Genomic DNA, 13,800 nt, shown 5'->3' with positions numbered 1-13,800 from the left:
CCCTCTACATCATGCCCTGGAGGACACCTTCCACTGTCACCCGCAACCCTCCGCCACATTCACCTCGGACGTTGATGAGGACCCACTCAGCTTGCATGGCCCATATCACTGCACCGTAAATCACCATCCCATGGTGGTGTGCCTGTGCCGGCCGCAGTGCATCCAGGGGCACTAACTCTGTGCAGCTCAAGTCAGGGACCCTGTCTGGTGAGATATTGGATGGCCTCTGAGACGATGGCCTTTGGGTCCTCAACGCCATGTGTCTGTGGCCCTGCGCTGTCCACTGCCTCCAAACTAAAATGCGGTCCCCCAAGGTCAAATGCCAATAAAGGGGCTGGGCGCACATGCCCGTAGCCAGTTCCACGAACTATCTGCGTGTGTCCGTGTGGTCATGATGTATGCATGAGGGCCCCGGGGCCTCCAACATTACATTGTGCTGTGTAAAGCAGACACAACCTTGTCACTACTGGCAACGGGTAAGACCTTGGAGATGTAGCTTTGTCGTCAGCCACTCAATGCGTAAGAGGAGTGGACTGGGCCGTTGTACAAATGTCCAGCGCGGGGTTGTGAATGATGATTCCGGGGCTCTGGGCGTGGTTCATTGCAGGAAATGTGCACATGCATGTGTATCTGTCTCGGTGCGGGTCTGCTTTGTGGGGTGTAGGTGGTCCCTGATGGGACTTGAACACCCACGTATGTGATCTACTTCGGCTTCCATGAGCTCTGACCCCACACCCGCACCAGTTCGGCCACCTCCTTTTGGCATACTGACACATGGCATTGGAATGTGATGTGTGCCTAGGTGAAGTTCTGGGAGCCAGTCGTGGTGGTGGGTGCTTCCTACTGTGTGGTCTGTGCAGGGGCTGGGGTCTCCTCTGCGTGGCTTGGCTGCCCTGCTCCTGGGGGTGGGTTGCCTCAGATGTCCATGGGCTGTTGTAGGGCATCGGTGTTGAAGGTGTGGTGGTCCTCTCCAGCATCACTGATGAGTTGTCCTGCTCTGCTGGAGGTGTTGTTTTTCCATCTGCAATGTGAAGGGGAGATGCATGTTGACATTGTGTTGACATGTATGTTGGCGCATTGTTCTAGTTTACATGCAGACTGTATGACTATGTACATTGTGACTGTTTGGGAGGTGCTGTATATTTGTTGCGGGACAGTGGACATTTGGACTACATGACGGATGTGTGGTTGTACACGTGCATTTCCATCTCACAGTTTCTTGCTATGTTAGATGTGATTGGCCTGTTTCTGCGCATGAGGATACCCAGTTGTGTCCTCTGTTCTGCAGTGTCGGTGTTGCACTTTGCGCCACATTGTCGTTGGATGTGCTGTCATTGCTATATGTGTGTGCTGCAGTGTGCCACGGGGATCAGGGACATGATCCAGGGTCATTGTGGGTATGCAGTGTGCTACACATCTTTGTGCATGTGTGACATTGTGCCCATCTCCCACCCTGGTCGTTACTCACCCTGTTGATGTTGTGTCAGGTCCTATCGAGCTGTGTCCGGACTCCCAACTCCTTGCGCCGTCTCCACCAGTGCTTAATATGTAAAATATTACATCCAGGTGCTCAGATTTTAGTAGGCGGCCAAACCCACCTCCCCCAGCTCCACCTACTTCTTCCACTGCCCCCCCCCCACTTAATCAATTTGTCGCAGACACATTAATATTTCTCGGGTAGTCCAGCAATCAGAGTTGTGCGGCAGGTCATTTACATAAAAACAAACTCGGGCAACAAATGAGAAGTGCACTTTTCCAGGCACGTGCCTCAACCATTAAACAACATACTTGCATCGCACTACAGTGTTAACACATGTTAAAATTAAATCATTACTTACTTTGCCTTTTGGTTTTAATAAGAGGCCTGTTGCTGCATGAGTCAATGTGACACACGTTGATTGCTTCTTGAGTCAATTCGACTGACTATCGCTGCTGTAGCTGTGACCTATGCCGGGGTGGGTGAAATGTGGGGACACTGGTCTGATCTGCATTGGTCCAACTTCTCGAGAGGGAAGACGATTCAACATCACGGAGGAATGGACGGGACGGCGTACTCCCATTCCCTAACAGAGGAGCTGCTAATCGTCTGTGGGTTGGATGGCACCAAAGATGCGGATTCCAGTTTTGTGTTAATCCCCGTTAATACATTTTGAAACCTGGTGGCCTGAGCTTCCCGCCTCTTGCCTTGCTCTGACAAGCTACCTTATTCAACCCCAAGCATATCTTTGGGTGACCCATAGCTACAGGCTAGTCAGGCAGTTAACACTTTCCTCTCTACTTAGAAGTGGACAATACTTGCATCTTCTGCTCGAAATGGCCGTATGTTTCTATTTGGTGAGCAAGACCTGCAGCATACATAAAGTCTATAGGAGATGAATGATATCTCTAAGCTTTCTGAATTTAAATGGGACATAGCTAATTGCCCATCCCAAAACTGCCCCAAAAATTATTGTCATATATTGATTGCTATGTTATTGGCCTTCATCTAGCCCACACCTGTTGATGCAAATTTATTTAACACATCAGCAAAATGGTTTCAATGAATGCTAACCGATTGGTTACAAAACCGAATCCTTTTGTGACAAAACAAATTCTTTGGTGACAAAACAAATCCGTGTGGAAAAACAAATCTAAACTCTGCCATGAAAGTCAATTTGTAAAAAACTACCAAATAATTTGTAATAAACAACAATAAAGACATGACAAAAGTAAATCGATGATGAGCAAATCACAGATTTTTAGCAAGAACGCATGAATTAGTGGCAAAAACGACATTTTTCTCCCTGACTCACTCTGACAAACATACTTTGGTTTGTATCCGAAACGAAAACTCTTTTGACATAAAATGAACATACGACCTGAAAATCAGAATATGGAAAATATTTCAGCCAAATTATTACGGGGAATTGACAATTTGTGGGAGCTTGGGCCCTATTTACAAATCATTTTTCCTCAACCAATGATCAGACATCATAAATTTATACTCTTGTGAGGCACCAAAACCTTTGCCATAAACTCTCTACTAGATCATGGCTGAATTAGGCTTGCGTAGCCAAAGTACTGACATACATCTTACTCTCAGCGCTGTGATTCTGCTTATCACAATCAGCCAGAGAGCAGCTCTGGGTCAATGCTGCAAGTGTGAGGAGGCCGCAAATGGACCAAAACTACAAACAAAATGTGGGAACTAAAATCATGACCTTTTTGTGGAAACTTAAATTATATAAAATAAAAAAATCTTAACATATTAGGGATGCCGAAATAACACTAAAAGCTTACATTGCCACTCTGGTGAAAGAATGCTTTTTACCTACACCCAATGATGCGTACGCTCTCCGTGTTTGCTGCTGTACCGGGCAGAGGTGAAAGGACCATAATAAACTCTTGCCTGTGCTACTGGCAGCATTATGATTTCTCGGGGAGCCCGGCAATCGGGATTGTATGGCAGGCCATTTACATAAAGCCAACGTCGGGCGGACTAACCATATGGGTAAAGCAGGACATGGGGTGCCATATAAAAGTAGGTCTTAGATCCAGCAATGATATACTATCAATACGAATAACCTCACAGTTCGGTCCCAAAGTGGAAATTTTTAACGTGTATGCACGTGGTCTTCCGGGGGGAAAAACAATCTCCAGTAGTACAAGAACTTGAAGACATCTTGGATCTCCTGCCACCTAATATATTACCAGGAAAACAGAACAGGAAGTTCAAGCTGAGAATAACTCAACAAAATGCTTTAATAACTCCTAAAAAGAAAGGAAACTTGAGAGGAGGGTTTTATGAATTACCTTATTATTTAATGGAAATATTTTTAAGTAATTTCACATTTCAAAACGATTTTGCGCTGAGACATTGCTTCATTGCGCTAAGATCATATATACAAAACATGTAGTGCAACAACACATTACTAATGATCCCCTGGGAAACTGAAACAAAAAAAGCAAACATTCATCAAGCACTCATGGCCATTATACTCATGCATACACAAAAACATACACACACTGTAAAGAACTGGGTCCTTGTGGTGACCTTTCTTCACTTGTAAAATTGATTACATCTCAATTTCGACATCAAAACACATTCTGTTTTTACTTTGCCACAATGAATATAACAGATTATTTTGAAATACACAAGAAAAAATATCTTGAAAGCGGTGCAACACAAGGAAAAAAAGAACTGGTCGACGCGTTTCGAACCACTGAATTAAGGGTTCTCCTCAGGACCAACCAATTTCTGCAATAAACAATAAAAAACGTTTTAGGATATGATACTGTGACTCAGAGTTACTACGAAGCACCAACGCGGCCTCTCAATACCCACCTTAAAATGTAGAAATCTATCTGCCTGAAATGGATCCAAGTCGTTTCAAATGAAGAGGGACCTAAACAAGAAACCATCTACATTATAGTTTCCAACTTGTCTAGAACAGGCTAAACATATAGCTCAGGACACACAGCAGACTTTGGACAAAAAACGATAGTGCTTGCTCGACTTACTGGAGCAGGGGAACGTGTCCTCTTTTCCGGCTGCCAATGTTTGAATACTTGCTTATCTGAAGTGAAGGAGAACGAGCTCCGATTACTAACGTCATCCCTTTCAAACCTCGAAACAACCGTTATCAAACGCGTTCAAAAGCCAAACAACAACCAGCCTTATGAAGTGTAAAACTTACTTGAATAAGTTCATTAGTCCACTTCAAATGCTTTGCCCGCGCCGGGATCTAAAAAACGAAACGAGCGGTATAAGTCATCGCAAAGACTCTTAAGACCTGATTCCTCAAAGCTCCCGTCCCCCTGGCGTTCCTATTCTTTGTTTGCCCGCAAGCTTACCGGGAGTGCAAATTTCGTCCGTCCACAAACTTGTCAATCCATTAGTGAGATACACAATTGCATTATGGGAACTAGTGACGGTTAAAAATAACTGAAACTACCAGAAGCCCAAAGGTTGCTGGTAGCTGTAGTTTATGCTCGACCCTCTCCAGGTGTATTTTGGAAAACATGGCCACGATTTTATAAAAACTTAGGAACAATCAAAGGGAGTATACTTACAATCGGAAAACGATAGATGTCCATAAACCGCCAAGTGGCTGCCGGGTAATGTGGTTTAAACTTCGCTCTCCTGAAGTTGTGTGTTCATGGATGTGAAATTTTCGCGTATCAAACGACGGAAGGATTCCAAAAGGGGAAATGCGTGGCTTAAAAACCGATCGGAACTGTCCATGAATTATAATTAAAAGACTTAGATGAAAGGTAACACTGTGCATAGTTTGAAGGATTGAAACAGCAGGGCAGACCAGGAAAAAACCATGGAGGCAACGAAATGATGTTATTCACAATTTAAGCAATTGGTCTGAATATCTCCGCAACTTCATTCAGGCCGTTGATTGCCGTGTTGTATTTCATGATTAATAATGCCTCACGTTGGCTTAATTGGCCTTCCAAATCTCCTCCACGTGGATCTCTTTCAATCTTGGACAAAACTGTCCATCTCAAATCAGCCTCACTGTGTGTATTAGTGACCCAGTGATGGACCAATGGGGCATTCTCCACTCGTCGTAGTAGCAGGTGATTTCAATACCACCTATGAGCCCCTTGGCCACGACATATCACAGCTTACTGCACAGCTTACTGCAGAGGAAGATTCTAGCTGGGGAATCCCTCCCCTAGAGATTGCCCCCATAAAAAGATGGACAGAGGCAGCAATCCAACTAAAAGGTCTGTGCCTTGCCAATCATCTGAGGGCAGCAAATGGTAGAAGTAAGTCAGATAAACTTGCAAAGAATACTTTCGACAATGGTCACAGGGTGAGTCGTATAGACTACTTATTTGTCCATGTAAAACTTTGGCCATACCTCATTGATATGGATGTTATCAATCGAATTGAGAGCGACCATCACCCACTAGTAGCACTATTTGACTTACCCTCTCAAGGTGGACAACTAGCTCGGCAAGAGACCCATGTGTCGGGTCAATTTCTGTCCAATAATCAGCGCTACTTAAAATGGGATAGGATTATAGAAGACCCAACAACCTTGATTGCAATAAATAAAGAAGTTACTGATGCTCTACAACCCCCTGTAACAATGGTAGTAGACACAAGTTTCCACCAGTCTGTGGTGGTAGCACATAACAAACTCTTTGAGGGTTTGAAGAAATACTTTGTTAAAACCACTTCTAATAGATGTTCCAAGCAAGGCAACACTGCGGGTTGGTATAACACTGATTGCAAGAAAGCACGAGCTGAACTTGGCAGCGCCCTAAGGTTGAAAGACGTACCTCTGGTAAGACTGGCGAGGATACATTATAGGAAGACACTGAAAGATGCAAAAGGAATGTGGCATAACGAAAAGTGGAAAGACCTCCTAGATGCTAGTAAGTGCAGGAACAGCAAGCAATTCTGGGACATATATAAATGGGATAGGGGGGGCTACCAGAGCACCCCCAGAATAATGTGGCTAAGAATGCGTGGGTTGACCATTTCAAACCACAATATGCAGCTCCCAGTGACAAAGAAAACTCTGGTGTCATTTACTGCCATGCCCACTATGAAGAAGCAATATTTCTTCCAAAAGATGTGGAACAGGCTTTAGATAAAGTGATTAAGGGTAAAGCTCCCGGCATGGATGGAATTCCTGCAGACGTGTTTATTGGCGATAGACACCTATGGTGCAGGTACATTATGCGCCTTGCAAATGCAATCGCTCAGGGTGCTGACATCCCTGACTCGTGGAAGGGTGCAGAAATAGTCCCCGTATTTAAAAAGGGGGACAAGTCCATTGCGGCTAACTATAGGCCAATTAGCTTAATAGACTCAATACAGAAGATTGTGGCCCGCTTATTCCTACACAAGATTCTATTATGGACTGAAGAGCAGGATATTCGGATATTCTAAGTCCTATGCAGGCAGGCTTTCGCCAGAAAACAAGCACAATTGATCAAATCTTCCGTTTTATCATCTTACACTGGAAGACGGTGATTTTAGGCAATGGTGCATTATATGCGGTATTCGTGGACCTTAAAGCGGCGTTCGATTTGGTCCCACGAATTAAACTTTGGGAAGTTATGCGGGAAATGGGACTTGAACCTGAACTCCTTTCTGTAGACATTCGCTTGGATGAGGGTAATGTAGCCCGGGTCTGTTGGGGGGATGTGGGAGAGGTGACGGAAGACTTCCCGGTTGGCAGGGGTGTGAGACAGGGTTGTGTCTTGGCTCCAACCCTGTTCTCGCTCTTTGTCAACGGGGTGGTCGACTTTCTCTCGCAGACCCCCACTGATGCACCTGTTTTGGCTGGATCACGCGTTCCCATCCTCACGTTCGCGGATGACACGTTGATTATTTCCAAGACCCCAAGTGGTCTACAGAAAACACTAGGACGCTTTGAAGAGTTCTGTAAACTGAGAGGATTGGTGGTCAACACTGAAAAAAACAAGTTTATGTCTTTTAACGCACACAAATCATTCAGGGGGAAAATTCTTATGAATGATTTGCCCCTGGAGGAGGTAACCTCCTTCACATATTTGGGCATCACAATACAGAAGGATATGCGTTGGGATTCCCAATTGGACCGTGCCGCATTACTTCATAAACAAAAAACAGGTGCCCTCCTAACTAGATTTAAAAGCTCACATACAAAACCAATCTCATCAGTCCTTGAAGTATATGGGACAATGGTATTGAGTTCATGCTTATACGGGTCTGAGCTCTGGGGCTTTAGTAACTCGAACAAATTGACGTTGCTTGAAAATGCATTTTTACGTAAAATTACAAGCCTTCCAGCTAGCACCCCACTGCGCCCTTTATTGCTAGATTTAGGGAAAAAGCCACTAGTCCATCTTGTAAAGCTTCGTCCACTTCTTTACTGGCACCGACTCTGGTGCACTGACGAACTTGTACACTATCAGAGTGGCTTCAGTGACATACTAAAAACTGATTCATCACATAATATACATTGGCTGCGTAGTATTAAGCTCCTCTTGGGCAGTATAGGTTTGATCGAATTATGGAATGACCCACCAAACGCTATTTTCCCTTCTAAGGATAAGCTGAAAGCTATATACTGGGAATGGGTTTTCATGATAGAAACTATGCAAGGACTTTCCTCTCACTTAACAGGTCGTTTTCTCGATCTAAAAGCTAGTCCATTGCTAGAGAAGTATTGGGATATAATAGAGAGGCCCTCGGATCGTAAGCTATACTTCCAGCTACGGGTGGGTACCCTACCGGTTGCAGAATTTACTGCTGGTTGGGAGAGCCCCCAAAACAAAAGTGACAAATGCTATAGATGTACTGAGGATTGTGAATCCGTAGAACACTTGTTATTTTTCTGCCCAATGTATATGATACCCCGGAAAACCTGGATAAAACCCGTCTGTAAGTTACTGGGTACCAGGAACTATCGTACAGCCCTTCGTATTTTGAGTACTGATACTGCTCCTCTTATTTGTATAGCAGTGGCCAAGTTCTTAGGGTGGGCCTGGGGCATACGGACCAAAGCCCTGAGTTATGATGGCAACCTATAGTAATCAACTGCAAATGTACAAGTTTTACCCAATGCTCGCCTAAAGGTCGGGTACACAAACAGTAATTCTAATATATGTGATATTTTAAATAGAGAATATTTGTATGGGTTTTAGACCGATTTTAGCTTCAGCGACGGTTGTAATATGAATTTAATCTTAGTCTTAAAAATTTTAGATAATTTATATGTTTTCTGTTTTATGATTGTAATGTGCTTTTATGACTCAACTGTCGAATAAAGCTTTATTGATTGATTGATTGACTATACAAAATGGTACCTGCACACATGGCATGGGGAACAAAGGCAAATGGCGTGCTGTGGCAAACACACAGGAGGCATACTTAGACAAATAGAACACAGCATTGAATCATTCAGCAATGCCAAAAACGAAAATTAACAGGGCTAAAAAAATTTAAAACACACATCCTCCAAAGGCATACTCCACCTATAATTTATTTGCAGAAAAAAAACAAGAAATACCACAAAAAATACATTTTGTATTTCAATCCAAAGCCATCCCTGGCCCAAATGTTGTTTCAAATTCAACAGACACAACAGAAACAGTTGTTTTTCATGCACCCATGAACAGCACTGGGCCTAGTGACTGGAAGGCCTATGGCAGACTAGGCCACGCCGTGCCTTAAAAGAATAGAGCAAATTTATTAAAAAACATGGAGAAATTTTATTAAACTGTGCAACATTTTTTATTTACATAAGAAGAAAAATCACATAAAAAACAGCAACAGCCAGCAAGAATGAATGGGAACAAACATAGAATATATGCAGGACTATGGCAAAAGCACAGTGACTGGCTACACAAAATAGTTGCCCGCCACATGGTCACAGCTCACAAGCAACAACAAGCAGGAGGCCTGGAAAACAAAGAAGACATGCGGGTCTAAGGCAAAAGCACACTGGCTGCCAGTTCCTACACAAAATAGCCACTGACCACATGGTCAAACAGCAAGCAAGGAGGCATGGCCACAACAAAGAAGACATGCAGGCCTATAGCAAAAGTACTCTGGCTACACAAAATGGCCGCCAGACACATGGTCACAGCAACAAGCAGGAGGCCTCGAAAACAAAGAACACATTCAGGCCTCTGGAGACTGACTATATAAAATGGCCACATGGGGCACAAAGCCAAATTGTGGACTATGGCAAACTCACACACCGGACAGACAAGTAAGGCATTGGCAACTGAGGCAACACAGCGTTAATTCAGCAATACTAAAAAAGAAAATTAACAGGGCCAAAAATGTTTACAACAACATGCATCCTCCAAAGGCATTAGCCCCCACCTAAATACCACAAGCAAAAAACACATTTTGTATTTCAATCCAAATCTATCCATGGCCTAAATTATTCAAATTGAACAGACAGCACAGAAACAGTTGTTTCATGCATCTATGACTAGTACTGGGCCTACTGTCTGGAAGTCCCATTGGCGGACTAAGCCCCATAGCGAATTAAATTAATATTGCAAATGTATTTAAAAACATGGAATAGATCCAGGTGCATGGCCCCAATCAAACAAACAACACCAGTTTTTCAACCTCCTTGTAAAATCCCAAATACAAAGTCCTTAAATCCAATTGTATATTGGATTGTGGAGAGGTGTGGCTCACTGGTTAGAGGCGGCAGATCCGCAAGCAGAGAATCGGCCAGGGACCAGGGTTCAATTCCCGACGCGGCAGGGTCGTGGGCCAGGGTCAAAACTGACTCGATAATTCTCGCCTCGGTACCTACTCTAACCAGGAACACACTCGGCAACTCTGGGCATTAGCTTGCCTCATCTCCACAACGGCCCCCCACATTCGCCGGGGATGCCTGGTTTCACCTTGGAGATACCCAGGAGGGACCATCTCACAGGGATAGCCAGGACGGGTTCCCCAGCGGTCTACAGCGCTACGAGGCCTCAGGGTAGCAGTGCGCTTTACAAGACACATACATTTACATTTACATTTATATGCAGCAGAGACAAAGAGTTATCCCTCCAACTCCAACTCCCATTGAAAAGTGACCAGGAGATGGACAAAGCACTGGGAGGAGCCTGCTGGACAGGAACAAGAAGTTGGAGACTCTGGGGCACTTCGCCCCAGTTGGAAAAAAAGCAACAAAAAAGTCCTCTTTGCTCAAAAATAAAAACATCTCCAAATGTCCATTCAAGGAGGTTTTTGACCCCAAATCGTAATTTTGGAAAGGTTTGGATGCTTCTTGATTTATTTATGGCAATTTTTATATCATTGTACTGGCCTCATCGCAGACTGCATACCCCTACAGCTCTGGTGCCACTAAGTCTGTTCCCCGACAACCATGGGCACTTTCTGGTTGAACTTTGGTGGCGACTGAGTTTATGGACTGGGGGTTGTCTTCATCAGCATGTCAGTGATACTGATTTTTTGGCAAAAATTAGGCTGTAGCATTCCACTCCTCAATTTGCTGCTTCCGGATGGCTTCTACCCTCTACATCATGCCCTGGAGGACACCTTCCACTGTCACCCGCAACCCTCCGCCACATTCACCTCGGACGTTGATGAGGACCCACTCAGCTTGCATGGCCCATATCACTGCACCGTAAATCACCATCCCATGGTGGTGTGCCTGTGCCGGCCGCAGTGCATCCAGGGGCACTAACTCTGTGCAGCTCAAGTCAGGGACCCTGTCTGGTGAGATATTGGATGGCCTCTGAGACGATGGCCTTTGGGTCCTCAACGCCATGTGTCTGTGGCCCTGCGCTGTCCACTGCCTCCAAACTAAAATGCGGTCCCCCAAGGTCAAATGCCAATAAAGGGGCTGGGCGCACATGCCCGTAGCCAGTTCCACGAACTATCTGCGTGTGTCCGTGTGGTCATGATGTATGCATGAGGGCCCCGGGGCCTCCAACATTACATTGTGCTGTGTAAAGCAGACACAACCTTGTCACTACTGGCAACGGGTAAGACCTTGGAGATGTAGCTTTGTCGTCAGCCACTCAATGCGTAAGAGGAGTGGACTGGGCCGTTGTACAAATGTCCAGCGCGGGGTTGTGAATGATGATTCCGGGGCTCTGGGCGTGGTTCATTGCAGGAAATGTGCACATGCATGTGTATCTGTCTCGGTGCGGGTCTGCTTTGTGGGGTGTAGGTGGTCCCTGATGGGACTTGAACACCCACGTATGTGATCTACTTCGGCTTCCATGAGCTCTGACCCCACACCCGCACCAGTTCGGCCACCTCCTTTTGGCATACTGACACATGGCATTGGAATGTGATGTGTGCCTAGGTGAAGTTCTGGGAGCCAGTCGTGGTGGTGGGTGCTTCCTACTGTGTGGTCTGTGCAGGGGCTGGGGTCTCCTCTGCGTGGCTTGGCTGCCCTGCTCCTGGGGGTGGGTTGCCTCAGATGTCCATGGGCTGTTGTAGGGCATCGGTGTTGAAGGTGTGGTGGTCCTCTCCAGCATCACTGATGAGTTGTCCTGCTCTGCTGGAGGTGTTGTTTTTCCATCTGCAATGTGAAGGGGAGATGCATGTTGACATTGTGTTGACATGTATGTTGGCGCATTGTTCTAGTTTACATGCAGACTGTATGACTATGTACATTGTGACTGTTTGGGAGGTGCTGTATATTTGTTGCGGGACAGTGGACATTTGGACAACATGACGGATGTGTGGTTGTACACGTGCATTTCCATCTCACAGTTTCTTGCTATGTTAGATGTGATTGGCCTGTTTCTGCGCATGAGGATACCCAGTTGTGTCCTCTGTTCTGCAGTGTCGGTGTTGCACTTTGCGCCACATTGTCGTTGGATGTGCTGTCATTGCTATATGTGTGTGCTGCAGTGTGCCACGGGGATCAGGGACATGATCCAGGGTCATTGTGGGTATGCAGTGTGCTACACATCTTTGTGCATGTGTGACATTGTGCCCATCTCCCACCCTGGTCGTTACTCACCCTGTTGATGTTGTGTCAGGTCCTATCGAGCTGTGTCCGGACTCCCAACTCCTTGCGCCGTCTCCACCAGTGCTTAATTTGTAAAATATTACGTCCAGGTGCTCAGATTTTAGTAGGCAGCCAAACCCACCTCCCCCAGCTCCACCTACTTCTTCCACTGCCCCCCCCCCCACTTAATCAATTTGTCGCAGACACATTAATATTTCTCGGGTAGTCCAGCAATCAGAGTTGTGCGGCAGGTCATTTACATAAAAACAAACTCGGGCAACAAATGAGAAGTGCACTTTTCCGGGCACGTGCCTCAACCATTAAACAACATACTTGCATCGCACTACAGTGTTAACACATGTTAAAATTAAATCATTACTTACTTTGCCTTTTGGTTTTAATAAGAGGCCTGTTGCTGCATGAGTCAATGTGACACACGTTGATTGCTTCTTGAGTCAATTCGACTGACTATCGCTGCTGTAGCTGTGACCTATGCCGGGGTGGGTGAAATGTGGGGACACTGGTCTGATCTGCATTGGTCCAACTTCTCGAGAGGGAAGACGATTCAACATCACGGAGGAATGGACGGGACGGCGTGCTCCCATTCCCTAACAGAGGAGCTGCTAATCGTCTGTGGGTTGGACGGCACCAAAGATGCGGATTCCAGTTTTGTGTTAATCCCCGTTAATACATTTTGAAACCTGGTGGCCTGAGCTTCCCGCCTCTTGCCTTGCTCTGACAAGCTACCTTATTCAACCCCAAGCATATCTTTGGGTGACCCATAGCTACAGGCTAGTCAGGCAGTTAACACTTTCCTCTCTACTTAGAAGTGGACAATACTTGCATCTTCTGCTCGAAATGGCCATATGTTTCTATTTTGTGAGCAAGACCTGCAGCATACATAAAGTCTATAGGAGATGAATGATATCTCTAAGCTTTCTGAATTTAAATGGGACATAGCTAATTGCCCATCCCAAAACTGCCCCAAAAATGATTGTCATATATTGATTGCTAGGTTATTGGCCTTCATCTAGCCCACACCTGTTGATGCAAATTTATTTAACACATCAGCAAAATGGTTTCAATGAATGCTAACCGATTGGTTACAAAACCGAATCCTTTTGTGACAAAACAAATTCTTTGGTGACAAAACAAATCCGTGTGGAAAAACAAATCTAAACTCTGCCATGAAAGTCAATTTGTAAAAAACTACCAAATAATTTGTAATAAACAACAATAAAGACATGACAAAAGTAAATCGATGATGAGCAAATCACAGATTTTTAGCAAGAACGCATGAATTAGTGGCAAAAACGACATTTTTCTCCCTGACTCACTCTGACAAACATACTTTGGTTTG

Source organism: Triturus cristatus, chromosome 2_2 (genome assembly GCF_964204655.1).
Source record: "Triturus cristatus chromosome 2_2, aTriCri1.1, whole genome shotgun sequence".
Lineage (NCBI taxonomy): Eukaryota > Metazoa > Chordata > Amphibia > Caudata > Salamandridae > Triturus > Triturus cristatus.
This window is presented reverse-complemented; position numbering follows the sequence as displayed.